This window comes from Aptenodytes patagonicus, chromosome 1 (assembly GCF_965638725.1).
Source record: "Aptenodytes patagonicus chromosome 1, bAptPat1.pri.cur, whole genome shotgun sequence".
NCBI classification, from domain to species: Eukaryota; Metazoa; Chordata; class Aves; order Sphenisciformes; family Spheniscidae; genus Aptenodytes; species Aptenodytes patagonicus.
The window spans coordinates 12,350,314-12,376,315 of NC_134949.1; the positions used below are offsets into that span (position 1 = coordinate 12,350,314).

The 26,002-nt window shown below is 38.3% G+C and overlaps 1 protein-coding gene across 11 annotated transcripts in view; it reads left to right on the plus strand.

Annotated features, from left to right (window-relative positions):
* Positions 1-26,002, plus strand: part of MAGI2 (membrane associated guanylate kinase, WW and PDZ domain containing 2) — a 776,332-nt gene that overhangs the window by 142,586 nt on the left and 607,744 nt on the right. The window contains exon 1 of one of the 11 annotated variants that reach the window (XM_076363279.1): positions 3,731-3,786. The exons of the other annotated variants lie outside the window; for them this stretch is intronic. The gene's annotated coding sequence lies outside the window, so the exon portion shown is untranslated. Of the gene's footprint in view, positions 1-3,730; positions 3,787-26,002 lie in introns of those variants that run through there. 11 annotated transcript variants of the gene reach the window in all.

Genomic DNA, 26,002 nt, shown 5'->3' on the forward strand with positions numbered 1-26,002 from the left:
TTAAATGCAGTAGTTCATTTGCAACTTTCTTTTTTCTGTTATGTCACCAGAAAATGTAAAGGACGCTCACCTTCCCAATGAGTGATGTACTTACAGAAACTGCCTGAGGAACTAGAAAGAGCAACAGTGACTCTCCTAGGTACGCTGGGGAGACGTGTCTGTCACAGCCTCGGTTTATTAGATCTAACCCCATTACCAACCAGCGCTGGCTGCGTGCTCCCAGTGCCATCGTAAACAATTCTCTTAGTTTCCTCATACAGTCATCTAATCATTGTTCCAAGCGGAGACAACAGAGTGAACTGTCTTCATAGATGGATGAATGTGCACTCTGATTTATTCTATTGATTCCGCAAAGCCAGCTGTTTGAATTAAACCAAGGACCATGAACTACAGGCCAAGTGGCCGTCGGAGAGCAAGGGAGAATGGCTGATAATTTCAGAAAGGGGCAGGTAGAGTTGTCTGTGTACTTACGCTGTCACAGAACCAACAGAGTCAACATGAAGTGTTCTCATACTCTCGTGTACATTCTTGTTTTTCACGTGGGCTTGCTACATTTATTTCTTTGCTCTATCAACCTATCTGTTACCAGTTCCTTTGTTGACACATTCATGCCTTCTAAATTAAAGTATAGGCTCATGGTGCCCTGATTTGTTTCAAATCATCATGTATTTGGAATAACTACAGTGCACTGTAGAAGGGTTAACTGCAGAACTATAGCAACATTTGTTGTTTTTCTCTGCTTTTCCCTCTCTCTTGTCTTTTAATATGGGGTTAAAGAGCTGATTTGGAACAAAATGTGTATTTTACCAGCCAAACATCTTTCACTTTGTACATTTATTACGTATCACAGTGGTTTTTCAATTCTAAGTAGGGCACCTTTGCACTGCTGAAGTACAATTGCTTCCATACATATTCTAGATGAGTGGGAAAGTGTATCGCTGTACCATACCAGAACACCCGTTAATAGCACTGTTAAGAATGGTTTCCTGAAAATGTTTCCTAATAGCTATAGAGGTCCATTCTTTACCCTTAGCTTCACCTACATTCAAAATCTTTTTGCTAGGACTTGTATGGTATAGTGTCTGATATTATTATTAACACTTATTCCAAAGATGGCATTATGAGAAGCCAAATGTATAATTTTGTATTCATGGCTTTTAACAAAAAACAGTCTATTTTTCTGATCTTACTTTCTCTGTCTGGTATTGAACAAGTCATCTGAGCTTGTCTGGAAAACTGATTTGATGTTACTTCTTAGTCAGAATAGTAAGTTCTTATTTTGGCTTGGTATGCATGAACTGCAGTTTTCGTTAATTCTTATTACCACTTTTTTAGGGAGGTGAGGTAGTGGTTTGTGTCTGGATTTGCTCTGCTCTTTTTTTTTTTTTTTAGTTTCCTTAGAGTATTGTGAATTGTGGAGAACTCTATAATAGTTGGGACGTGGTAGGATTTTTTTTTTTTTTAATTATATTTAAATGATAGAAATGAGCACAGCAGTTCAAGAGTGGGGAACTGTCAGTACAGGGTGCGCAGTCAGTGCTGCATTCAAATTCAGACCCATATTACTAAGACAGTCATAATTTAAAAGTGAATTTATTGAAAATTAGTCACCTGACCATCAGTTTCTGGTAAGAAATAAGTTCAACAAACAAATGTACAGTTTTGCCATTGACCAATCTCTAGGTATCGTCATAAAGTTTAATAAAGTATTTACCAAGAGAGCTTACACAGGCTTGGAAATCTTTTCCACATTCTGATTCTTCCAAGTCATTCCACTTAAATCACATGAATAAGTTGCAAAATCAAGCTCTCAGTTTTCTGTTTCACTTTTATTGCTTTAAATTATAAACTGTATTATTATACTGTGACAGGTAAATCAGAAAAACTAAGGCGATACCTCTTAGGGTTGTCTTAAGCTGCTTGTGTTTCAGTTGTTTTGCATAAACCTGGCTTGCTTACTTCTTATTCAGCATAAAATAACATTTGTATTCCTAGAAGAAAACTTAGAGAGGACTGTGGGAGGTATTTAACAGTTGGTGAATAGTGAATGGCTTTTCACAAGTTACTGGTTTTAAATTGGTTTGAAATTTCATTGAACTCCACTCCTTTAAGCACTAGCAAAAATGTGATAGCCAAGGCTCCCATGACACAGCTATGCTCACCTTAGAATATATGCCATCAAGCATTTTGTATGGTAGCTTTCTTTACATTCTTATTGAAAATTAATTTACAATTGTCAAAATAAATGACACAATCATCCAAATAAATGACACAACTAGTAACTTAGAGTTTGACTATGTTTTTCAGTGAGTGATTCGAAAAAGTAATTTACTTGTTATTCACTCATGCAGTTACGTGATGGCCTGTCAAACCACCTGACTTTAAAAATGACTCATTAAAATGTGGAGTTATGTCAAATGTCTCTCAGTGAACTGCATTCCCAAATGTTTTCATTTTAGTCTCTCAGTTTCTGCAGTGCATGAGAGATGTTTGCTACCTTCCGTGTGGCTAGAAGCAACATCCGAAGAGTCTTGTTTCTTCAGTAGTGCCTTGAATACGTTCAGATCTAACTTTTAGTTCCTTCCTGCTTTTGGCTGACTTTACGCAGAGGATGTTGTGACTAAAGTCTTGCCAATGGTCTTTGGGTTTTGTCCCTTTACTGAGTGGAATTTTGCAAATCTGTATTGTGCAGGTATTCTTTTTTTCTGTTTTTATCATAAACTTTAATCATGACTGAATAATTAAAAGCAGGATGTCAGACTAGATTTCCACTTAAAAGGTATGCCCAATAATCATGCTGATCTCGGATAAGAAAAAAGATTAATTACTGTACTCATCCTGGCTACTGTTGGAGATTCTGCTAGAAAGAACAGCAAAAAAATGTGTAGAGCAATTAATTAATTGCTCTGTATACATTCCACTGCTAGCTCTCTTGCTCCTTTTAATACTTTGGAGTGTTATTATCTTTGCTGAAGCTTTTATGAACTCTTGTGAGTATTTAAGCACTTTTGAAAAATTACTTAACAAATATAATCTGTGGCACTCAAATCCATTACAGTCTTTTCTCCCCCCAGATTGTGTGAGACTAATAAATCACATAGGAGAGAAAATAAAATGGCTATCAGTCTTTTTCCTCCACAGCAGATGTGGTATCTTATATGTGGCAGCGGTTGGGTATAATTTTACCTGGAAATTTAAATCCATAAGCAAACTTTAATATTGAAAACATGTACAGTGATTTATCTACCATTTTATGGAGAGTAAAACAGGTGCAAAACATGTCCAGGATTTTGTGCAAGACTAATTTTATTTGACTAGTTTTTCCCCCTTTACATTAAAACCAAAACCAACTGCACCACACACTGATTCTACACAGTGCCTATAGAATACACCTACAAGTGATCGGTGCATTTGAAAATAATGTTTCATACTCTGAAGTACACCTCTGAGGAATGAGGGTATCAGTTTTAGTAGAAACCACTTAGAAACAGTGCAGGAAATGGAAGAAACGCTAAGCAATGGCATGGATCACAGTTCAAGGCTGGCCACCGGCCCGTGTAGCAGGGCCAAACTGAATTGCTGCTGCTGCCCCAGAGGTGCTGGTGGGGCCGCAGGGTTCGATGGAGTCGGGATGATGGTTAACTGAGAGCGTGTGTGTGCACACGTGCTCCTCAGCAGTGCAGTCACTCCTTCATTGCATGACAAAACCCTGCCTTTCAGCAGGCAGTGGAAGTGGGAAGGGATACAGATGTCTTTGTGACCTGACCGAAATTCTCAACATTTGTGGTAGGTAGTTCTCGGCACTGCCTTCCCTTGTCCTTGGGCTGGTACTCATGCTTCTTGCATTTCTTGGTATTAACGTGACACTCTTTTAACTCAGTTTCTTAAATAATGCAGTGAAGCCCTTTGGTCTTCATCCAGATATTCTTATTCATGAAGGCATCGATTACTATCATTTATTAATTATTCTAGTATGGCAGATAAGCCCTAACCAAAATTATGGCCCCATTACACTAGGCAGTGATTCAGCACAAAACCAGAATGTTGTTCTGCCAAATAGTTTTATAGTTCTTACTTTTCTGTTTTATAGAAGGGAGTTAAAGGCAGGGCATGAAGATATATCTTTTCCAATGTCACATAGGAAGACTGTGACAGAATCTGGAATTTAAGACCTTATTAATCTTAGTCCACTGCCTTAATCAGAACAGCATTTTCTTTCCTTGCAGTAGTTAATATTATTTACTTAGTGTAGCTAAGCTTTCTCCCTCGGTTGGTAAGAAACGCTATTAAAGTATGGTATAATAATGCTATAAATCTAAGACAATTAACAGTATATTCACCAGGGCAAAGACTTTGTGGTTTTAATATTTAGAGGATGTAAAGACTATCTATTTTTGCTTTAAAGCAAAAATGTGTGTGCATGTTATGTGCAAATATTGTATTTGCTTGTGTTTTGCTTTTCCCCTAAAGGAATGAACCAATTACTCCTCTCAAACAGAGCATGACATACTGGAGTAAATGTTAAGAAAAAAAATAGCCAAAGTTAAAATAAGTAGTTGTGGTAAAAACAAAACAAAAGCCCTCTGTGAATTCAAGAAATACGAAGTCAGACTATAACATGTCAAGAAGAAAATTACAACAGAAATTTTCTGTGTTATAAATGATGCTGCTCTGCAAGCAAGGATTATGTAGATCTTTCTACTCCATTAGGATTCATTCACCTTTGAGATTATGGGATTCCCTAAAATCCAAATGTGGATATACCCTCCTGTAGGTGTCTGAAAAACAATACTGTGGCAGTGCAGGGGGAGAGGAAGAAATCTAAGCAAAATAATATTGATTTTTATTACTTGTAATTTCTTTGTAGAGAAGGAGGAAGAGGAGATAAATGCTGTTTCTCAGGCCTTGTATTTACTATGCTCCATGAGCGTCTGTTTTGCAGAGACCCAAGCCATATAAACGCACATGCTCTTAGCAATTCAAATCCAGCACTTGGCTCTGTAAGGTGATAGATAGTGGATTCTCGGGTCCAGTAGCGCTCCACGGCACAGCTCATGACCTGGGCTCACATTGCAGGGCTTCACTACAAAAAGAGAGATCCTCTCTGCCAGGGCTGGAAGAGGGATATAATCCTCTTCAGCAGATTGTGGGTTCAGAAGTGCCGAGTTGCAAAACGTTCAGGTACATAAATGGGTTTAGAGTCTCTAGTTTTTGTAGCTCTGGCCTGAAGGCTCTTGCCAGGGGCCACCGGTATGACAGCGGGAGTTCAGTTCCCCCTAAACCTCCCTCATCCAACTCTCATCTCTCCACTAACACGCATTTCTTCCAGAATTTGTGACATATTTGATGTTTCTAAGTATTATTTTGTGACATATTTGATGTCTTTAAGTCTTTATGCTTCCATAGATGTGTTTGTAGCAAACGAATAACTATTATTCCATAGCTGTTAAGTCGAAAAAAGTCCTGTGTGCTGTGGACTGCATTATAAGAAGTGGCGTTGGTTTAATACATCTGGGATTTTAGCTGGCATTAATGGATGTTAGTAAGGAAGGTATGTCTTCCAAATTGCTAAGTTAACTAAGCAGTTAACTGCTAAGTTGCAAATAGCAGCTAAATATTAGCAACTACACAGAACAGTGGGGAGAAGGCCTGAACTTTGCAAATTTGTAACTGGGTGTTTTGTGAAGTGTTTATAGAATTATAGAATCGTAGAAAATGGTTTGGGTTGGAAGGGACCTTTAACGGTCATCTAGTCCAACCCCCCTGCAACGAACAGGGACATCTTTAACTAGATCAGGTTGCTCAGAGCCCAGTCCAACCTGACCTTGAATGTTTCCAGGAGTTTAGAGTCTCCGCAGTTCATTATACCCAAACTTTACTACCTTTATCAAGTTTTCACATCAAAAAGGTCTGGTGTTTAAACACTAGGACTCCTTGTTTAAGGGTGAGCCATAAAAGTATTTAAACAAAGCTCTGTCAGAATTGTGACTGGAGACAAAAATATCACATCTCCAGGAAAATCTGTTTTGGAACATTTTTTATGTTCCTGCTAAACTTTGCTTGGCTTGTATTTCCAGATTGGTTTTCCTACTTGTTCTTTACTGGTCAGCATGCAGTGCCATGGGAAGGGCTGTTAGGTGCAGCGGATCCCCAGTAAGAACACCCTTCTGAGGAATTGAGTAAATGGAGAAAACATCTCAAAGGCTCACTGATTGCTGTTGGAAAAGAAAAGGCTAGAAGAACTGGAGGTGTGAACAGCCATGGCTGGAAAGAGCCTGGGGTGTGAGAAGGGAATACAAGTCACTATCAATGTCCCTGTGGCTCTGAACATGTAGGAGGGACTTCCCAATATAGGGTTTTTGTGTTCATCTGGGAGCACTTTGTGAATCAAGACCAACTTACATAGTTAGAGGTAATATATGTGCTTCTGGGCACACAACTTTTCCAACTGTGTCTAGTAACAGGTACTACCTCTCCCTGAAAACTTGTCTCTTGTAGTCAAGGTGGTCTCAAGATACTACATTTAATACAACAGTTTGATGTATTTCACTGTATCTGCATATTTATGTGTACAAAGACCTTCTGGCTCTTTGGTCCTCTATAAATGTTCTTCCTCAAAAACAATTTATTTCGTCTTTCTGCCTTTAGTGTTTTCAGCCTGTTTTCTATTCCATGTTTTTCTCCATCTCCTCTGCTTGTCACTGTGCTGACAGCTGGATCCCTGCGCTGTAGAGGGATGTCTGCACTTGCAGGGAGAAACCACAAAGGTCTCAAAGAGCACCTTATTGTAGTAAACCAAAGCATCAGGGATACCTCTCTCTTCTCAAAACAGAGTGGAAGCTTGGGAAAGGGAAATCTGGAGCTTTAAAAAAGAAATTGTTCAATTCCTACTTCTCGACATAAATTTGACATCTTTTGAGTGGGTAGTAGCCAGGAGCCTGTAATTTTAAAACAAAGCATAAGAAAAACCTTTTTCTTAGTCTTGTTGACTTGAATGGACATGCATCAAAAGTGCATTATGTACAAAGGATTTTAGAGCCTCCTGTTTATACCTTCCTTTTAACCTGGAAAAAAGAATTAGTGTGAAGAGGGTGCCCTAAGTGTCAGTGTAAATGAAGATAGAGTGCAAACTACAGTTTTCACTTGTATTTGGAAATGAAATTAAACATTAACCAAAACTGTCTTTGGGAGATATGAAAACAGTTCATATATTGTAGGTAATGCAAATAAAACAAAATGTGCATTCCAGAGTTGGTTTTCCAGAGCAGTGGTACAGAGTCCTCTGTATCAGGCTCTGACACTTCTTTGGGGAACTATTCCTGAACAGTCCGAAATCATCCACTAATTTTGTGGTCTAAACTGAAGAGCAAAGGCAGTCAGTGATGACAGAGGCTTTTCTTGAAGGAAGCTATAACAACATCCTAAGCAAGACAGATTCTCAGGCAGAACACAGATCTTTGAGAGCCATACTGCTATTGTATCTCCTGATTTGTGGAGGAGTTTTTTTGCCTTCAGTTTAACAAAGAGATGATTAAGGTAAGGTACAGTAGAGGTTTACAAAAGAATGAATGGATAGAAAGGAAGACAACTCCCTCATAGAAATTGGTACAGAGTTACAATTTAAAATTATCAGGCATTTAGTAGAAGAAAACAAATTAAGTACTTCGTGCAGTACTTCATGTAGAACTTCAAAATTAAGTTCTGTAGAATTAAATTGTAGAACTTGCTGCCATGGGATGTCGTACATGTCAGGAGTAGAAATGAGCTGCAATGTGATTGGACAGGTTCATTAAAAGAAACAAAGAGAGACCTATTACCATCTCTCAAATGCAATTTCCAGTTTACAAAGTCCCTAAGCAGTGGGTTGCCAGACTCTGGAAGGTACACCGTGGCAGTATTGCTTTATACTCACCCTGTTCTTAATTGCCACTGTCAGATAAAGATGCTGACCCAAGAGAGATGTTTTTGTCTACATCTTCTGACTGCCTTTGTTGCATGTATGTATTTTTGAAATTATTTTGAAAATAATCTCTGAAGTAGATAAATCTAGATCTTTGTGGGGTGGGTTATGAGAAGTAATTTTAAGGATGTCTTTGGTATTGTTTCAGACTCTTGGTTCTGTGGTCTTTCCAGCTTAGGTTCTGTGCTGGTTGCAATTAAGGCCGCAGAAACCACTGGGCAGTACCAGGAAATTTAATACACCTTTGTCTGATTTTGTAGGATAAAAAATTACATACGAGGCAATGAAAATAAGCAGGAGATCAGAAGAGGTGAAAGTGTCCAATTAGTGCGATATCTGTTCTCTTTTCATTTGGGGTTATTCATGAGACAAAGTTGAATCTTTCTGCAGGAAAGACATTCAGAGTGTTCCCTCGAAAGAGCTCGTTTTCCTTTGTGAATTCCACGATGGGAAAACCAAGCTGTGGGGGGCACGCTGTTGTGCAGATACTGCTACCTTTCCAGCAGCAGGCTCTTCCACCAGATCAGAGTAGTTGTTCTACTAGACAACGGTTGGACACAATCTTCCTTCTGCCAAGTCCAAGCAATCCCTTGAACTGTATCTTCAGCAGCATCAAACAGTCCTGTTCTACATTTTCTGACCACAGCATCTTGTTGTGCCTTGAACAGTGTGTTTGCTTAGAGTTCCAAATGGTTCTTCCTTAGACTGAGACCCAGACTACACTCAGGTTAGTTTGTGATGCAGACCTTAGCTCTCTGGGATCCTGCTGATGATCTTTTGAATTAGCTGAGCCTGTCAGGGGACCTGGTGGGTCAGCGGGGATGGATGTTTGAGGGAGAAATAAGGGATAAGTGAAAGAAAGCAGCTGACCTACATGCAAGAAATGAGAAGGTTTTGTAACTACAGCTTGTGATCATAGAACGAGGCAGAAACGGGGCTGAAGGAGTTATCTGACTGCATTTGGACGTAAAAATTTAGCACAGGACAAGACAAACGTGTATGGTCTGAGACAGCTTGTGATTAAGCTGTTCTTACTGGGTCTTCCTAAGGTTGTTTTCTCATTTGAACCTTTTTTTTTAATGCTTTCTGATTGTGCAGTATGTTTTTTCATTCTCTTTTTTTGTGTAACTCCAGTTCATAGACTCTCTTGGCAGAAATTTTAATGTAATTAAGATGCTTAAATTAGACCATTGAAAAACACAACAGAGTAAAAGAGGTTCTAAATGATTTTTTTTTTTTAATTTTGTTGGAGAACATGAGGTCCTGGTAATTTGGAAAACTAAGTCACATATTTGGACAGTTTGGGTAGCTGATCATATTGAAAAGCCTAGCTTTTTGTTTCTTTTGGAAAACATTGGCTTTCACTGAATGTGTTGAAATGGAAGGAGACCTGTATAGATTGTAGGAGATTTCTTCCGTGAAACTTCCAAAATAAACATTTAAAGCACTTTTGAAGTAGGTCACAGCATGCTTAAGAAATATGGTTTTTGGCAAAACTAAATCAGAGTTTCTTTCCTGTGATTAGTCAGTGAATATGAGAATTTATTACAAAGACAGTGTGATATGTGGAGATAGATATATATACATATACACTTTACATGATTATTTGACAGTGACTTCTAGTAAAAAAACTATTTTAGTGAAGACCTGTGAGGTCAGGAGGGTACACTATGATGTTTATGATATGTTTTAACTGTGAAACATTAAGGTTTAGGTTTCAATTTTAAAAATGCTTTTGATGCAAGCTTTAAGGACAGCTATGGAAAACTAATTGCAAACAAAACCAAGCTGTCTTTGTGACTTCCCAACAGCTTTTGTCAAGTTATAAAATTTGCCTCTCCCTTATATTTAACTTTAAAAAAATCCCGATACCAAACTTACATTATTTTTTTTCCCCTCAATATTGAATCACTTTCTCTGACTATGTTACAGGGGAGAAAATGTAGACAATGAGAAGCAGAGTTTACATGATATAATTTGTAACCAAATAATGACTTGGGATGTTCTGTTGCTTCTTTTTATTATGAAGTAAGATGTTTGCAGTTCATTATAATAGTTTTTAATAAAATTATTTTAGTAATTAATAAAAACAAAAATAGAGTTCCAGGTGTACTAACAATGTGATATAAAACTTGTTGGCTGTTGGTAACTAACTGGCTATGTATGTTCTAACTGGCTATGAGAATATTTTCTAAGGACATTTCTTTATAAGGGTTATTTTGAACAAAGCCGGTTGATGCCGGGTCTATGCCTGAATGAGCTGTTTGGATACAGATTCCACATGGAAAAAATGTTCTACTGAAGCACTGTAATATCACTGAAAGTGTATTTATTTGAGGAAACATAAAACTTTGGTCTGAACTCTTACAAAACCAAAATATACTGTATTTCTGCTTTTCAAATATTTGGGTCAGTAGATATACCTTCATGATGCAAAATCATCTGGGAAGCTGAACTGAAATGCCTTAGTCAAAATCCAGTACATATTGCTCCATCTTTTATATAAATACCGATACAGATTCTTTTAATAATCATGTACTCGGCTTCAGCAGTGTAACTTCCTTAAACAGTTGCTTTTCTCCCAGAACAACTTCCATTTTTGGGTTGTCAGAAATTACTTTCATCTATAAACAGTTCAGACATGTAATAAAGTTTTTGAGAGGAGACTGTACCTCATAAATAAGAAGCCAGTACCTCAATAATGTTTTCATATTTAATAAAACAATTAGATAAACACTCTGAAAAATATAGAATTTTAAATGTTACTTCCCTATGGATAGGCTGACAAAATTTAAGAGCAGACAGTGAACGATTTTCTGGAAAAAAACAAACCAACCAACCAAACAACAAAACCCCCAAAACTTTATATTCTGCTGGCTACCAGGGAAAGTTATAACCTTTCTTTTTATTTTTATTTTATTTTCCAATAAAATGAAGTTATTCTCCAAATCTGAAAGAAATGAGGAGTAATATACTTTAAATGCTAGAGCTAGAGAATAGCTGTCTAGTTGAAACTCAATGTTATAACTGAATGTAATTATTTTCAGCACCTATTTGAATTAATATAGCCTAGATTAAATGGCTATGGTACTTACCACTGTAAGCCCAGAGAACCAGGAGTCCTACTAATAAGCAAAAGATGTTTGCTTATGAAAAATTTGGATGTTTTTATGTACAGCTGAATTCTTTTGCCTATATACAATTTTAAAATGGAAAGTTTTGTACTATAATAGCCAAACTTGCAATCTTTGCTTAGCTAAACCTACTAGTGAAATCAATCACCGAAGTTAGTGCAAGTTTTCATCTGGATAAGGGCTGCAGGTTTCAGTTCATAATTATTAATGTATTCCACAATGACTGTCATTATAGCTCCATTATGGAAAGACTGTACTCTCTGGCTCTGATTCTAATCTGACGATAGGGTAAATTAGGCATGAGGTCAATGAAGTTACAGGTACCTAAAATATGGGTCTAAAGCCTGTCCTACCATCGCTGAGCTGGGGAGAATCAACCTAGAAATGATCCCTTTCATGACTCGGTTGTGGCGGTACGTTTTATGTAAAATGGAAGGAAAGCATTAATGATCAAGGCCTAATGTCACGTTGATCTGATTCATAGTCCGCTGTCAGGTCGGTAGTTTACCTCAGGCCACAAGCTGCAGAGCTGTTTTATTAGTGAATTAAATCCTTGGAGATGAGAGGAATGCACACACAGCATGACGATGATCTTTCCAACTATGTCTTTGTGCTCTGAAAGTTAAAGAGAGAAATGTTTGAATTTCAAAGCCCTCTAGAGCATGTGGACCAAAAATGAATGGGAAAAAATCCATTAATTCCCTGGGCTGCTCTGGAAACAAGAGCCATTGTTTCTGTGGAAGCTGGTGTTCATTCAGGAGATCAGTGGGTGTAATGCATGTAATGACATCTGCTGAAATGTCATTCATTTATATATGACATATATAAATGAATATACAGATATACAGAGGAAAGACTAACAAAATCCATTGTTTTAAAAGGAAAAAAACAATGTAAAAAAGTGTTACAGTACCTCTTGGATCCTGCTTTTTAAATAAACATGCCCTGCTTTATTTCTAGAACTTTAATAGGTACAAGGAACGTGTATTTGATAAAATACGAAGCAGTAAGCTTTTCTTCTGCAGTTGCTTCATTGTGTAGTCTTATCCCTCATCAAGTTAAAATATGCTCTAACTTGTACAGTCAAATATCAGACTACTTCAGTACTAAGATGATCAAGACTTGTTCTGTGACAGCAGGTGGCAAATTAGTTTTTAACAGTCTTGCCTGCTGAAAAAAGTAATTAGTTCTGTGCCTTTTTTAAAGGTTTTGTTTTAAGCTGTTGCTTCTCATGCTCCCTTTGTTACTTTCCAAACTTAATACTCCTTTAGTTAACTGTAATCTGTGATTGCTATACAGCATGCAGCTTCCTGTTTGGACAACTAGAATGTAGTATTTCTCATGTAGATATCCATTAAAAGGGATTTGTGTATCCAAATTTTGTTCTTTATAGGACATAAATAGACATTACAGTTGAATTAAAGCAGAATGCTTGTTGTTCATAACAATCTCCTATTGTTTTGAAATGATATTTTTCCTCAAAAATACTTAAAAATTAAAAAGAAAACCTCTAAACCTGTGTAAGTGAGAGTTCAGGTGTGTATCCAAGACCTTACCCACAAGAAGCAATCATGCCTGATGGGAACCGAGATGAAGAATACAGATGTGTTGAATTTTAATTTAAAAAATCACCTAATTTATGACACTGGTATAATTAGAAATATAGATAAATACATACCTTTACCAAAGAAGTAAAAAACAAATTTCTCTGGTCAAAAAACATTACTTGCTAAAATAAAGGAGATTAAAGTCTGGAGTGTCTGAGTTACTTTCTGTTTATTCTAGTCTAAGCCCTCTTGCAGTGAAATTCTCAGGTATGTAACTAGAAATTTAACTCTTACATGGCCAACGTCCAAGGAATGACACAGTACAAGAGATTAGCAAAGTAAAGTTAGCAAAATTTTGAAGCTCTGCTATGTGTATTGTGAGTTATGAAATACTGATGGTTTTCAAAATAGGAAAATACTTTTCATTATGAAAAAATGCTCCATTTTTGGCAGGAAAATTTCCACCAATTATCAGTTAAGATTTTTTTATGACCGTAGGTAAGTGTAGTTGACATGGCTGGTGTTAAGAAGATATTTCTGTTATGTACTGCTGACCTCTATTGGCTTATTTCCACTATATGCTGATGTTCTGGCACTGCTGTTTTCTTCCCCTGGGAATTACGAGTGTATTTTTTTTTTTACTTTAGGGAGTTTTGTAGCAAGGTAACAAAAACTTGAGCATATATGTTACTTGTCACACACGAGAACACTCATTAAGTGACTTTCCAGTTTCAGGTAAGTCAATGGAAAAGCCATTAAGTTGAAGTAGTGATTTGGTAGGGGCTTCTCATGTTTATGAATTTACAAATATGCTTAAATGGTTTTACTGAGGTGGGGCCCTGGATATACTGCGCTATAAAAATGAAAATAAATGCCGTAGCTGCAGTTTTCCTTTGCCTCTGTTAGTCAAAAACTACTTTTGTTTTAGAAAGGATAATTTGGCAAAGCATCAGACTGTAACGCAGCCTAATTAGTTTTGAAGCCGCAACATAAAATTTAAATTGGAGAAGATATTTAACTGTGCAAAATATTCGATTGATTCCCTCTTAGAAGTTAATGCCATAATGTTATTTTCTGAGCATTTGCTCTAATCAATTTTTAAGTCCATTCCTAATACCCTACACCGTCTTTCTGCTATTTCTACACAGGTGCATAATTCTATTTGCATTTGTAATAACAAATGTTCCAATGTCTTGGAACAATTCTTAGCCTAAAGTCGCCTGCACTGGCAGGTGCAAATATTAAGGGGTTCTAGCTCACACTGACCCTCCAAACCACGATTTTTGTAAGGGCACTCTGCTGCTGCTTTTTGGTCTTTGAGAAGTGGAGACTGTAATGGAGATTTATTTTCCAAGTTTGCTTTATCAGAGAGAGGGCCTATGGTTAGCTCTATAACAATTATACAGCCCTATGGAGTGCATGCAATAGGTAAAGTGATGCTCAGTGTGCACTTTTTAGATGAAGCCTTGGTTTGGACTTATTTTTAGAAGGAATTGTTGCTTTAAAAATTATTTTTTAAAAGCCTCTGAAGGATTTTGCTGGTTAGAGTACTGCACTGGAATTTCAGATCTTAGCGACTTCACTGGCTTGAGAAGACAGTCCAAGGAAATAAATGTCTAAGAAATAGGTTTTACGTCATGGCAGAGTGCATACGGGTTATAGGGGCAGCCTGTAAGATCATGATGATTCTCCATGTGAACCTTCTATAATCACTCAAGCCAGTGGGAGCAGATGTAAGAAGCAGGCTTCAATGGCTACATTAGGCTCAAAATTTCAGAGAATCGGGTCAAAAATAATTTGGGATTTTCTTCTTTAATTCTCTCCAGGGAAACATAGGAAATAACACTGAGAGGATGAATAATAAGACAGGAAATGCTTAGGGAACGCTGTATTCCTCTGCGTGAGTTATATGACACATGCACAAAAAGGAGATATTTTTTCTTATTCTGTCTTACAGCTGCCAGAGAAAGACTGGGAAGTTTCTAAGCCATTGGGATTCCTTCAGATCTAAAACTACCCCATTGCCATGTAGTTGTAAAACAAGCGGGACGATCTTTTTGAAAAACAGAGAGAAAACTTCTGTTCTGGCTGCTCCCTTGTCATGGTTTAATCCCAGCCGGCAACTGAGCACCACGCAGCTGCTCGCTCACTCACCCCACAGAGGGGTGGGGGAGAGAATCAGAAGGGTAAAAGTGAGAAAACCCGTGGGTTGAGATAAAGACAGTTTAACAGGTAAAGCAAAAGCCACGTGCACAACCAAAGCAAAACAAGGAATTCATTCACTCCTTCCCACCGGCAGGCAGGTGTTCAGCCATCTCCAGGAAAGCAGGGCTCCATCGCACATAACAGTGACTTGGGAACACAAATGCCATCACTCCAAACGTGTCCCCCCCCCTTCCTTCTTCTTCCCCCAGCTTTATATGCTGAGCATGACGTCATATGGTATGGAATATCCCTTTGGTCAGTTGGGGTCAGCTGTCCCAGCTGTGTCCCCTCCCAACTCCTTGTGCACCCCCAGCCCACTTGCTGGTGGGGTGGTGTGAGAAGCAGACAAGGCCTTGACTGTGTGTAAGCACTGCTCAGCAGTAACAAAAACATCCCTGTATTATCAATACTGTTTGCAGCACAAATTCAAACCATAGCTCCATACTAGCTATATGAGGAAAATTAACTCTATCCCAGCCAAAACCAGCACATCCCTACTGAAACTTCTGTTGGGAAGGAACATTTCAAAGGTCAGTTCCTTTAAAGCCAGCACTTAGACAAAGTCTGTTTCCAGAGAAATGTTTCATAGTTCTTGGCTCTCCTAGCAATCGTAACTTTGCTAGTGCTTACTAAGTCAAAAATATCCCATTGCATCAAGCTGGATTTGACTGTATCAAAATTCTTTACAGACTGTGATTATTAGTGCTCTTGCTATATACTGAAGATTTTTCCAGCCGAGTACTCTTAGCCAGTGAAACTCTAATGATCAGGCTATTTACAGGTTTAGGCTTTGGGCACGTACCCAGGGTAACGAGGTAGCAGGGATCAGAAAGATTTGCTGAAAGTGAAGTAGAACCAAAGGTCAGGCAAACAAAACATCCATGCGGGAAGTGGAGTCAGGCAGGAAGAGTGGGGACGGCTTTGAACAAGGCAGAGAACAACGCTGAAAGAGACCCAGAACTTAGATCCAGATTGACATGGGGATCAGGAGTAAAAATTGAGCAGTACTGACTCTGTGCTGGGCTGGCTGCCTCTGCTTTGGAAAACCTACCCCCGGTGAAGGGTGGTACCTACATCTCCAGCTGCCGGCACTGCGTAGTGTCTGCCTTTCTGGAGCTTTCTGGAAATAAGTTTGGCCTAAGAATGACTCCAGATCAGGGGAGATAGTAGTGTAACAGCCTCCGCGAGCACAGCCTGGTGTGGCTACGTTAGAATGAATGGAGAAGTGCCACCGGGGAGGTAAATCTGGCCGCCTTTTTCACTGGGCTGCATCCTTGGCTAACTGGTATCTTACGATTGAAATTTCCAGGTATTTCAAGTGGTCTATTAAACTTGGCATTAATGGCTAGTAACCTCTATTCACCAGATCACTACGGATGCAGCTAACCATATTTTATCATTGTTATAAGGAGTTTCAAAGTGTCCTGTTTAATCTTACCTCATAATGTATTCCATGGCTGTGCTAGGCATATGCTAAGGATCTAAACACCGTCTTTTCTGAGTTGTTGGTTTGTTTTTTTTCAGAGGGAGTTTTATATTGTTATAATTCTTACTTTCGAAAAAAAGCATTAAAAAATTGCAGGAAAAATTGAGTATTTTCCCTGGAAACATTGTAAAATTAAAGCAAGAAAAACCACTCTTCCATTTCCTTTTCTTGTTTGAGTAATCAGGCTTGAAAAGCTTGAAATTAATAGAAAATGAAAGGCTGAAAGATTGTATTTTCAACTCAGACTGGTTTATCTGATTCCCACAAGAATGTTACAAATTAGATTTCTCTGTGTGTCTCTGTGAGTATACAGTTTCCTAATGATGATATAAGTACTCCTGTGTTGGTTTCAAAATAAGATCAAACCTGGTACTGAAAAGCATCTGATAGGCTGGTACAGCTCAGTTTGCAGGTGGGGAGAAATCTTTTTTAAAAGGCTCTACCCATTTCTTACAGTGGTTTTTTTTTGCAGAAGGGCAATGAGCATGAGGCATCATACAACAGTTTGATGTTGTTAAGATACAGTTTCAGAAAGCTCTAATTGTAGTTATCCTTCAAGCTTACATTCTTGTTCAGTGGTCTTCCAGAAGTTTAGAAAAACTATCGTGCATTGAGTCTCTGTTAAGTCTTCGGCAGGAGTGTTTCTTTTTTTTTTTTTTAATCTTGTAAACGGCAGTGAGTGAATTGTGTTAATTAGCACTACAGCTACCCTGCCTCAGTGGTAGCAAGAATGTTTCTTAAGAAAAATGTCTTTTATAAGGTATCTTTCATACATTCAATGTGTAAATTTATCCTCTTAAAATATTTATAATAGTGGGATTGTGTAACTACTCTATTTCAGAGGTTTGTAAAGAGGTCCAAGCCCTGTGGTATGTGCAGTGAGTAATTAGCCCACTAGTGAGAGGGGGCAGAAAGCTCTTTGTGTTTTCCTGTACAACTGCCAGGAGCAACGTGGTTTAAAGTAAAGGCAGTCTGAGGAAAAGTCCACTGAATTCTGCGGGATTCAGTCTTGTGCATTGGATTAAGTTTTAAGAGCGTGTATCATAGCAATAGACTTGCATGAGCTTAAGAATTTAGAAATTCTGTACTTCAGAAACCAAAGAAAAATCCAAGTGTCAAGTAATAAAAGTGACCCTTTCCCAAGATCATCCCCGTCGTTCAGCGAAGCACTAAACAATTCTAACACCTGTGTGGCAAGAGATGTGTAACTCCACGTTTTCTTCTTCAGATGGACTTGTAATCAGAGGTTTCCTGCCAGCATTGCCCATCGCACTGAGGGTACATGCACCCTATGAAAAGTTTCAGTGCTCTGTGTGTTTGCACTTTGTGGCTATAGGGGCTGTTTTCCCGGTGCTATGCAGAAGGCTACAAGAGTCTGATGTTTTCTTGAAGAAGCACTATTGTTCCAGAAATAGATCTAATAGCCATTTGTTCTCACCACCTTCAGAGTGCACATGCCCTACATTCAGACAGTTCCTCCTTCTTTCTTCTTCATCTGGTCGTGGGTTATTAAGTGATGACTGGGGAGCAGTGGGTGAGATGTACAGAAAGCAATTAATTATCATTAAAAGCGCTGTTGTCAGAAGAACATCCAGCTGACTGGGTAAGAGCATGTCCAAATTCAGTTTGTTTTATTTATCAGTGCCACCAGACTGAATTTGTACAAGTGAAACAGTTGATTGATAATATTTAGCCCGATGGCCAGCTTTATATTAGAAAAGCATACAGTTCCCTATGACTGAATAATTATTATATTAGCAATATTTGGAGCCTTAAATAAGAGACATTAGAGCCACAGGCAGTTTCAATGTCACGTGAATTAGACTCCCTGAGAACACTTGCTTACGTCCATTGACCACAGGATTCTTTATCTTCTTCATGTATGTGGAACCAAGCAGTACGAGTAGGAAAGTTTTAATGTCTGAGATACAAAAAAAGGATGAAACTTTTTCCCAATCATTGGCAAAATAATTCCTTGTTTGGGGATTTTATTTGGCTTGCCAAACCAGGAAATGTAGCCAGCTGTGTAGCCAAGGGTGAAGAAATGACTATCCTTGTGTCCCTATTGAATGGCAGTGGAAGTGGGAGCAAGGCTGAGATGCTCGCCTTGCCTTATTTTATACTAAAAATAAGAAAAGCTTGAATATCGAAAACAAACAGCTAACTGCCTATTACCGTCTTGTTTACTTGTGTATTCCTACCACTGTTAATACCCTTACTGAGGAGGGAATTCACATTTTCCAAACTATACCATTGACTTTAGGTAAGTGAATCAATTTACTTTAACTGTAATTTTTAAGATTGTGTGATTCACACTGTATATAACGTCATCCGAAAAAGTCACAATTTTGACTGCTGGTGATAAGACTTGGCAATGACTTGTAAAAGCTGGAAATTTGGAAGAATTTCTTGTGTGAAATTAAATGCAAAATCCGCAACTAAACAAAAAGCCACGGGAAAATACCATATTTGGGTATCATCTTCCCTGGCTAGGAGGGGAATGCTGGGTATGATATTGAATTTTCTGCTTAAGGATTTCTTCTAGTCACGTTTTTCTCTTCCACATTCCCTTCTGTTAAAAAAACTTCCTGCTTGAAGAACATATTCTTCTACAGACCTGGTAAAAAAAGAAAAAAAAAAAAAAGATTGTGACTGCAGGAGGCCATGTTTTGACAAAAGCAGATAAAGATAAGCCATGCTGCTGATTCATGTAAGAGTGGTGAACATCTTGGATTAGCTGTTCTTTAAAAGTCTTTGCTTGTTTTAACACAAATGAAGGTATTAGCTACTTACTTCTTAAGTAGCTGTGATAAGGTAATAATGGTGGACAGCTCTGTTAGCAGCAGCTTTTACTCTGTTATAAGCAATTCTCTGTTGTTTTTATTGTGCCACATTTTCATTCTTCATATTATTGTTATATCTGACCAGAAGTTCTGTTGGAGATATTCTGTACTGTAAAATTCTGTTTTGAGAAAATGAGGTCTTTTGTATGAGTATATTTGATATTTAGAGGGGAAATAAAGCATCTGTGCTTGTTGAGGTTGAAATATTTTGGCTTGGAAGAAAAAATAAATCAAATGGGCTTTGAGTAAGGTTGAAGGGTTTTATTATGACAGAAATAATAATTGTATCAGGCTATTTTATAATAACAACTCATCTGCATTATAGAACATAAACAGTCTTTTGAACCTTATTGAAAAATACAGCTTCAGAAAGACCTTTTTTATATTTTCAAATAAAATTTTCACTCCTATGACAATGTTGGAACATTGTGTTAATGGAAAATTACCTTCCTGCTTCCTCATATTCTCAGGGATTTTAAGTCCTCTACTGAGTCAGTGTGTGACCAAGTGTATGCCCTAATTTTTCCAAAATAGGGATGAAATTTTAGGAAATTTTAGGATTTTATTGCGATAGTTACTGCCTATTAACAATTAATATATCATATATATAGGAAATTCACTCTGTTGCAACACAATAGGGAGCTTTTTCTGTATAGGTGCTTATTCTCCTTAATTCACCCCTTAAAGATAAAAGAGCTTTCTGTGCCTTGGAGCTGTACTTCATTTTTAACTGCAGTAGAATCACAAAAAAAGAAAACTTGAGAAGTTCAATAGTATAGTGAGTCCTTGATCACTTTTCCCATTGAAGTTCATTGCTATAACACCAGGCTGCAGTGTTCAAGTTTCAGGTGCTACCCTGCTTAAGCTTCAGGTGTAAAGAAAGGAGCACTGAAGAAACTATTCATAGAAATACTAAAACTCCTCTTTTTGCCTTACAAACATCAAGAAAATATTTATTTGAGGACTTTGTGTGCAGATAGCAGACGTTCAGTATTTCTAGGATTTCTCACTTGGGAAACTCCAGTAGTGCTATAGGATATATGTGTTTGCATTGTGGAAGTGCTCCCATGCATTAGGTCAAAACTGGCCATTGAGAAAAGTGTTATTCTCATCTACAGTGCAACCAGCTAAAGCTGTTTGCAAGTTATCCAAAACTGAGCAACCATTCAGCTAAAGAAGAAAATAAGCTATGAATTAAATCACAGAATCTACAAGTAACAACAGTACTTTACTTTTAAGCACAGCAAAGTAGTGCTTTTGTGCCTGTTGGGGGTTGTCCTCAGCCCCAACTCTATCAGCTGATGTAGAGAGTTGTGCCCTGTTGTTCTGCTGTAGGCTGTGTAGCATCTCTAGAAATATTCTGCTATCACTGTCTCACATTAGCAGTGGGAGGTGGAATTACAGATCCTGAGGTAACACAGTCAGGCTGCCAAGGATGATTGTGCCTGAGTTGGGAATAGAAATCAGGTCACGTGCTGTCCCTCATATAATACTGGTTCTCACTATGCAAAGAATTTGGTCTAGCAAACAGTCTGACAGAAAGTTGCCATAGTCCTTCTATGTCCGCTTGGTTGGTATTTCTACACATCGGTAAATTCTCTGTGGTGCAGTTAAATATTCACTAATACTTACTATGACAGTACTTGCTATCGCAGGTATACTTAGAAGTATGGGAGATGTTTTTTTTCTGTCCAGGAACTATGTGTGATTTAGGAAACAGGAAGGCAAAAGTGTTTTAAGTCACCATTTGATCCCTTCAGTAGTTATCTGCGTGCAGTTTGAGTTGTAGAAAAGTGGCTGTTTGCTCGGCAGTTTTCACAAAAACTAGAACAGTTGCAATGAAAGGTGTCTGTAAAGTGCTTATTCCTACAGGATTTCAGACTTTTATGTTAAGTTTTAAGATGAGAGTAGTTTTGCATGTTTGCTTCAACAGGCCTTTCATCTGTAATAATAATACTTAGCACTTTCCAGCTTCAAAGTGCCTTACAAATGATAATTCCACAGCACCCCAATGATACAGTAAGCATTTTATTTGCCCAAGGCAGTGAAGGGAGCTGTTGTCAGCACTAGGATTAAAGTAAAAAGAAGAAGGGCATGTACAGAGAGGAATATTTTCAGGAAAACTTTACAACCGTCCTTTATTTCATGTGAACTCCTCTTTTTCTTTTGCCTTTTCTGAAATACACATTTTAATACTGAAATGCTGAGAGCACTAGAACAAAACTAAGAGAGAAGATCTCCAGTTTGGATTTGTTCATGGACTTCCCACCTTCTACAGCTCATTGCACACAGAGATTTGATGCTCTTCTGTCTGAGCTCAGTATCAGTCTTAAACAACCAGACCTAGGTAAATGTGTCTTTTGGGGAGGGGAGAGTGAAATCTAGTGCTTGAGATTATTTAATGTGCTGAAAACAATGTAATATTGCATGCCCATTAGTGAATAAGTCAGGGTGTAAAAGTTAGAAATGAAATGAAATTCAATTGTCAGTGTCCCGAATTTTCAGTTTTTGCTTGTATCTACAGAGGGCAGCAAAGAGCTTCAGTTTAAAACCTCTGCAGCAGGTAACCTGCAATATCTGTTTGTCTTTGATAATAGCTTTAAAATAACACCATGAAAGTATTTTCAGAGCGTTCCTCAGCTTTCTGACTCCAAGTATAATGGCAGGTTCTTTGGGGTAGCTTTAAGTTATGAGACAGGATGGTCAGAATTAACAACTTGACCACAGGCAAAGGATGTTAGCAAATCAAGACAAAGTCTCATAATCACAACCTAAGTTCAGTTTATCAGTCTTGGTGCCTCCAGGTAATTTAGGATATTAGAAACAGGATTTTTATTAAACCTTTGGAAACCTATTCATCGTCAAATCCATTGCCCTGAAAGAGCAGGCTGGATACATACCCCAGACAGACTTAGCAGACATTAAACTGAAATTCACTGCTTTCATTACTCTTCAAAAGGAAATCCTGCTCCCTCATGCACAGATATTGCAGGAGGCTGATGTACTGCTGGCAGAGGTGAGGAGTTTTTTGCAAAGTGAAGGAAGGAAGGTGGGCTATGGGATATTTGGAGGGCAAATCCATAAAGATCCCGGCATTAAAGAAAGAGGGGAAAGACGATGGGTACCAGTCCACTTTCCAGTGGATTCAGCGGAGCTGACTGCTTTAGAGCAGAGATGTAAGAACAGTAGGTCATTACCGTGAAGTCCAGACTCTTACATCTGAACTTTCCCTCATACAGTTCATTATTCCCAGCTGCCTGTCTTAAGTCCGAATTTTGGTCCTAGTGATGTTAGTGGGGTTTTTGCCACTAATTTCACTAAGACTAGCATTTGAGATTAGCGGGAGTGTCCTTACTGAATTTCCTGTGTTCCAGCGTGCTCAACAGCACTGTTGCAATGTATCATGTTCACAGCCACCTCTGATTACCAGCTTGTACATTTTGTGATGTGTAACTATGCCTGCCAGCCTGAACGCATCGCAGGTTTATACCAGTTGTATTTTTCTGATATTCTGGGACATAAAGAGGGCTTTATTTTTACTGCAGTGTGCCACTCACGTACTTTGATTCTTTGGTATAGATGGAACAGGCTAAGTGCTGGCCCTGACCTCATGCATTGACTACACTTGATTTCTGTAACATCCCTCTTGAAAGCAGGAATTTGTATCCTCCTCTCAATGGAAATTCACTGAAAGAGTCATCAGTGGGATCTTATCTATGCGTATGAATATCTGATGGGGGGGGTAAAAAAGACAGACTCTGCTCAGTGACAGAACAAGAGACAACAGGCACAAATTAACATGTAGGAAAGTCCATTTATATATAAGAATTTTTTTTTTTTTTAAACTGTTGGTGTGGATGAACCCTTCACATGGGTAGAGGTTGTGGAATCACCATTCTTGGAGATACCCAAAAGCTGGACATGACCCAGAGAAACCTGCTCTAGGTGACCCTGCTTTGAGCAGGTGGACTCAATGGGAGGATATCTGGAGGTCCCTGCCAACCTCAGCCAGTTTGTGATTCCCCACCGAGTTGTTCTTATTGTAACCTGCCTGAAAACATCAACGGTTATATAAAATTAGTAAAAGCTGCATGAAATGTTTATTTGCATATAAAAATTAGCACTTGTTTTAAATTAATTTGATTTGTTTCCCTAATAGTCTCAACAAATTAATACAGTATTTAATAAAAATGTAGTACAGTATCTGTTTAAAAGATGATATCCTTATCCTGCTGTCTGATTTTCATAAAGAAGATTTTTTTCTGATGTCTGCGATACTGTAGAAATTCCCTTTAAATACTCCATTTGATAACCTTCCTTCCATCATAAAGTTTTTGGACTTCAAATGTCATTTGAAAGTCCTGAGCGCAAATAAAACATGAATCATCGTAGAAATCTGCCAAAGATGTAAAAAAAAAAAAGCATGCTTTTTCTTACTCTCTTTGTTTTATAAATATTGTGACATTTCAACTAAGAAATAAAATACAGCTTTTACTGAACTGTGGAAAAGTAATGGCTGAATTTTTGGTAGTCTTAACTGGACATTCCTGAAAGTCAAAGTGTGAAGTTCTTATATCGCTCTTACAGCCTCCATGCTGTTGTATGAGAGCTTTCCTAGTCATGAAACAATACCAAAAATAATAATTAAAAAAAACCCCAACCCTGAAGCTGCGTTGAACAGTCAAAGAGTGTATGGCAGAGAGGAACAAAACCAATTCAGATACAGCTACACCAGACTGTTTGGCTTGCGTCAGAGAAAATTTTCCAGTGAGCTTTGTAGTAATCTCATCTCATATTAATCATTCTTAGATGTTGGGTCTATCATTTGCTAACAATCTCTACCAAACATTACTTTCTTACTCTTGGCAGCATCCTTTTGAGTAATTGAAGACTGTTTTCATGTTCTGTCTCTTCATTAGTCTTATTTTTAGACTAAACTATCCTGATTGATTTGTTGGTTTGGGGTTCCCCCCCATCTTTCTGTTTATTCTTACTGCTGCCATGTGGACTCTGTCCAGTGGTTACATCTCTCTTGATGTATGGACATACACTAGTCATACTTTCTGCCAGCCAGCAGAGAGACTGCTACAACAATTTAGAGTTGCAGTTTTGAAAGAGATGCAAATTTTTCAAAACAGGCTTTTCTAAGGGCTGCTCCCTATCTGAGCCTTCTTAACTTTGAAGATTTTCAAGTCTTTAAGCTGGAAATCAGAGCCTGGCCCTTGAGGTGCACGTGTTTATTTGGTAGGGAGGAAAAGCTACTCTTTTGAGTCCCTAAGGAGTTCACATGTACTGTATCAGATACCGACTAATACTGATCATAGCAGTCCAGTTGTGACAATTTACCTGGGCTGAATGGACTGAAAGGAGATATGTCTGATGCTCTCCTCCTAGTAGGATGTTTGCCCTTTCTACAACAGCCTGAGACAGTTGACATATTTCACCAGTGGATGATGGAACCATTGAAATCCATGGGTCCCTTTGTACTATCAAGCCAGTTGTTTCTCATCCTTAAGAAAATATATAAGGAATTCTGTTCCTCATTACAGTTCATTTTCCTGCTTAAAGTCCCCTGTTCCCATCCTCTGTGATCATCTTGAGTAGCAGCATATTTATTTTTTAAAGTGTATTTCCAATTTGTCAAGATTTAATTATGCTCTTCAGGGTACTGGCGGTTCCTCCCAGCTTGGTGCCTTTCTGAAAATTTACTCTCTGTTCCATTACCCAGGTCCTTGCTCCTTCTGAAGATTGCTATTTTTAGGTAAGGAAGAGGAGCAATGTTGAATGAAGAATATACACCCATCCATAATTTTCTATGTATGGAAAGTGTATAGTGATGGAAACCATCTGCTATCTGTGTAGTTGTCCTTTCTTCTTCATCCATATTTCTATCATAAACACCTGAATAGTATCACTGTGAGACTCTTATTTACATTAAAATCTATTACTGGAAGTGGAAATTTCTAATTTGAAAGATGGTGGGTAGATCCACCATTATATGATATTGTCCTGCTTTTGGCTGGGATAGAGTTAATTTTCTTTCTAGTAGCTGGTATGGGGCTGTGTTTTGGATTTGTGCTGGAAACAGTGCTGATAACAGAGGGATGTTTTCGTTACTGCTGAGCAGTGCTTACGCACAGTCAAGGCCTTTTCCTGCTTCTCACCCCACCCCACCAGCAAGTAGGCTGGGGGTGCACAAGAAGCTGGGAGGCGACACAGCCGGGACAGCTGACCCAACTGACCAAAGGGATATTCTACGCCATATAATGTCATGTTCAGCATATAAACTAGGGAAAAAGCTGGCCGGGGGTTCGCTGCTCGGGCACTTGCTGAGCATCAATCAGCGAGTGGTGAGGAATTGCATTGTGCATCACTTGTTTTGTGTATTCTTTTATCATTATTATTATTTTCCCTTTCTTTTCTGTCCTGTTAAATTGTCTTTATCTCAACCCATGAGTTTTACCTTTTTTTTTTCCTATTCTCTCCCCCATCCCACTGCGGGGGGGAGTGAGTGAACAGCTGTGTGGTATTTAGCTACCTGCTGGGATAAACCACAACAGATATGAAAATTTTTACGTGTGTCTTCTTGATCTGTAGAGCCACAGAAGTGCCTATATTGTTGTTGCCTGCTAGGAGAAGAGAAGGCAGGAGAGAATTGCCAGTGAGTGACCCTCATGCCTGCAATGGTGTGTCAGGTTTCTACAGGGGAAGGGTATAAGAAAGGGGGCAAATCTGCTGCCTCGCTGGGCAGCCGGGTCAGCCTGATCTCATTAGTTCCAGTCCTGAGATAGATAGAAAAGTAAAGAAATTAGATAGTAGAGAGAGAA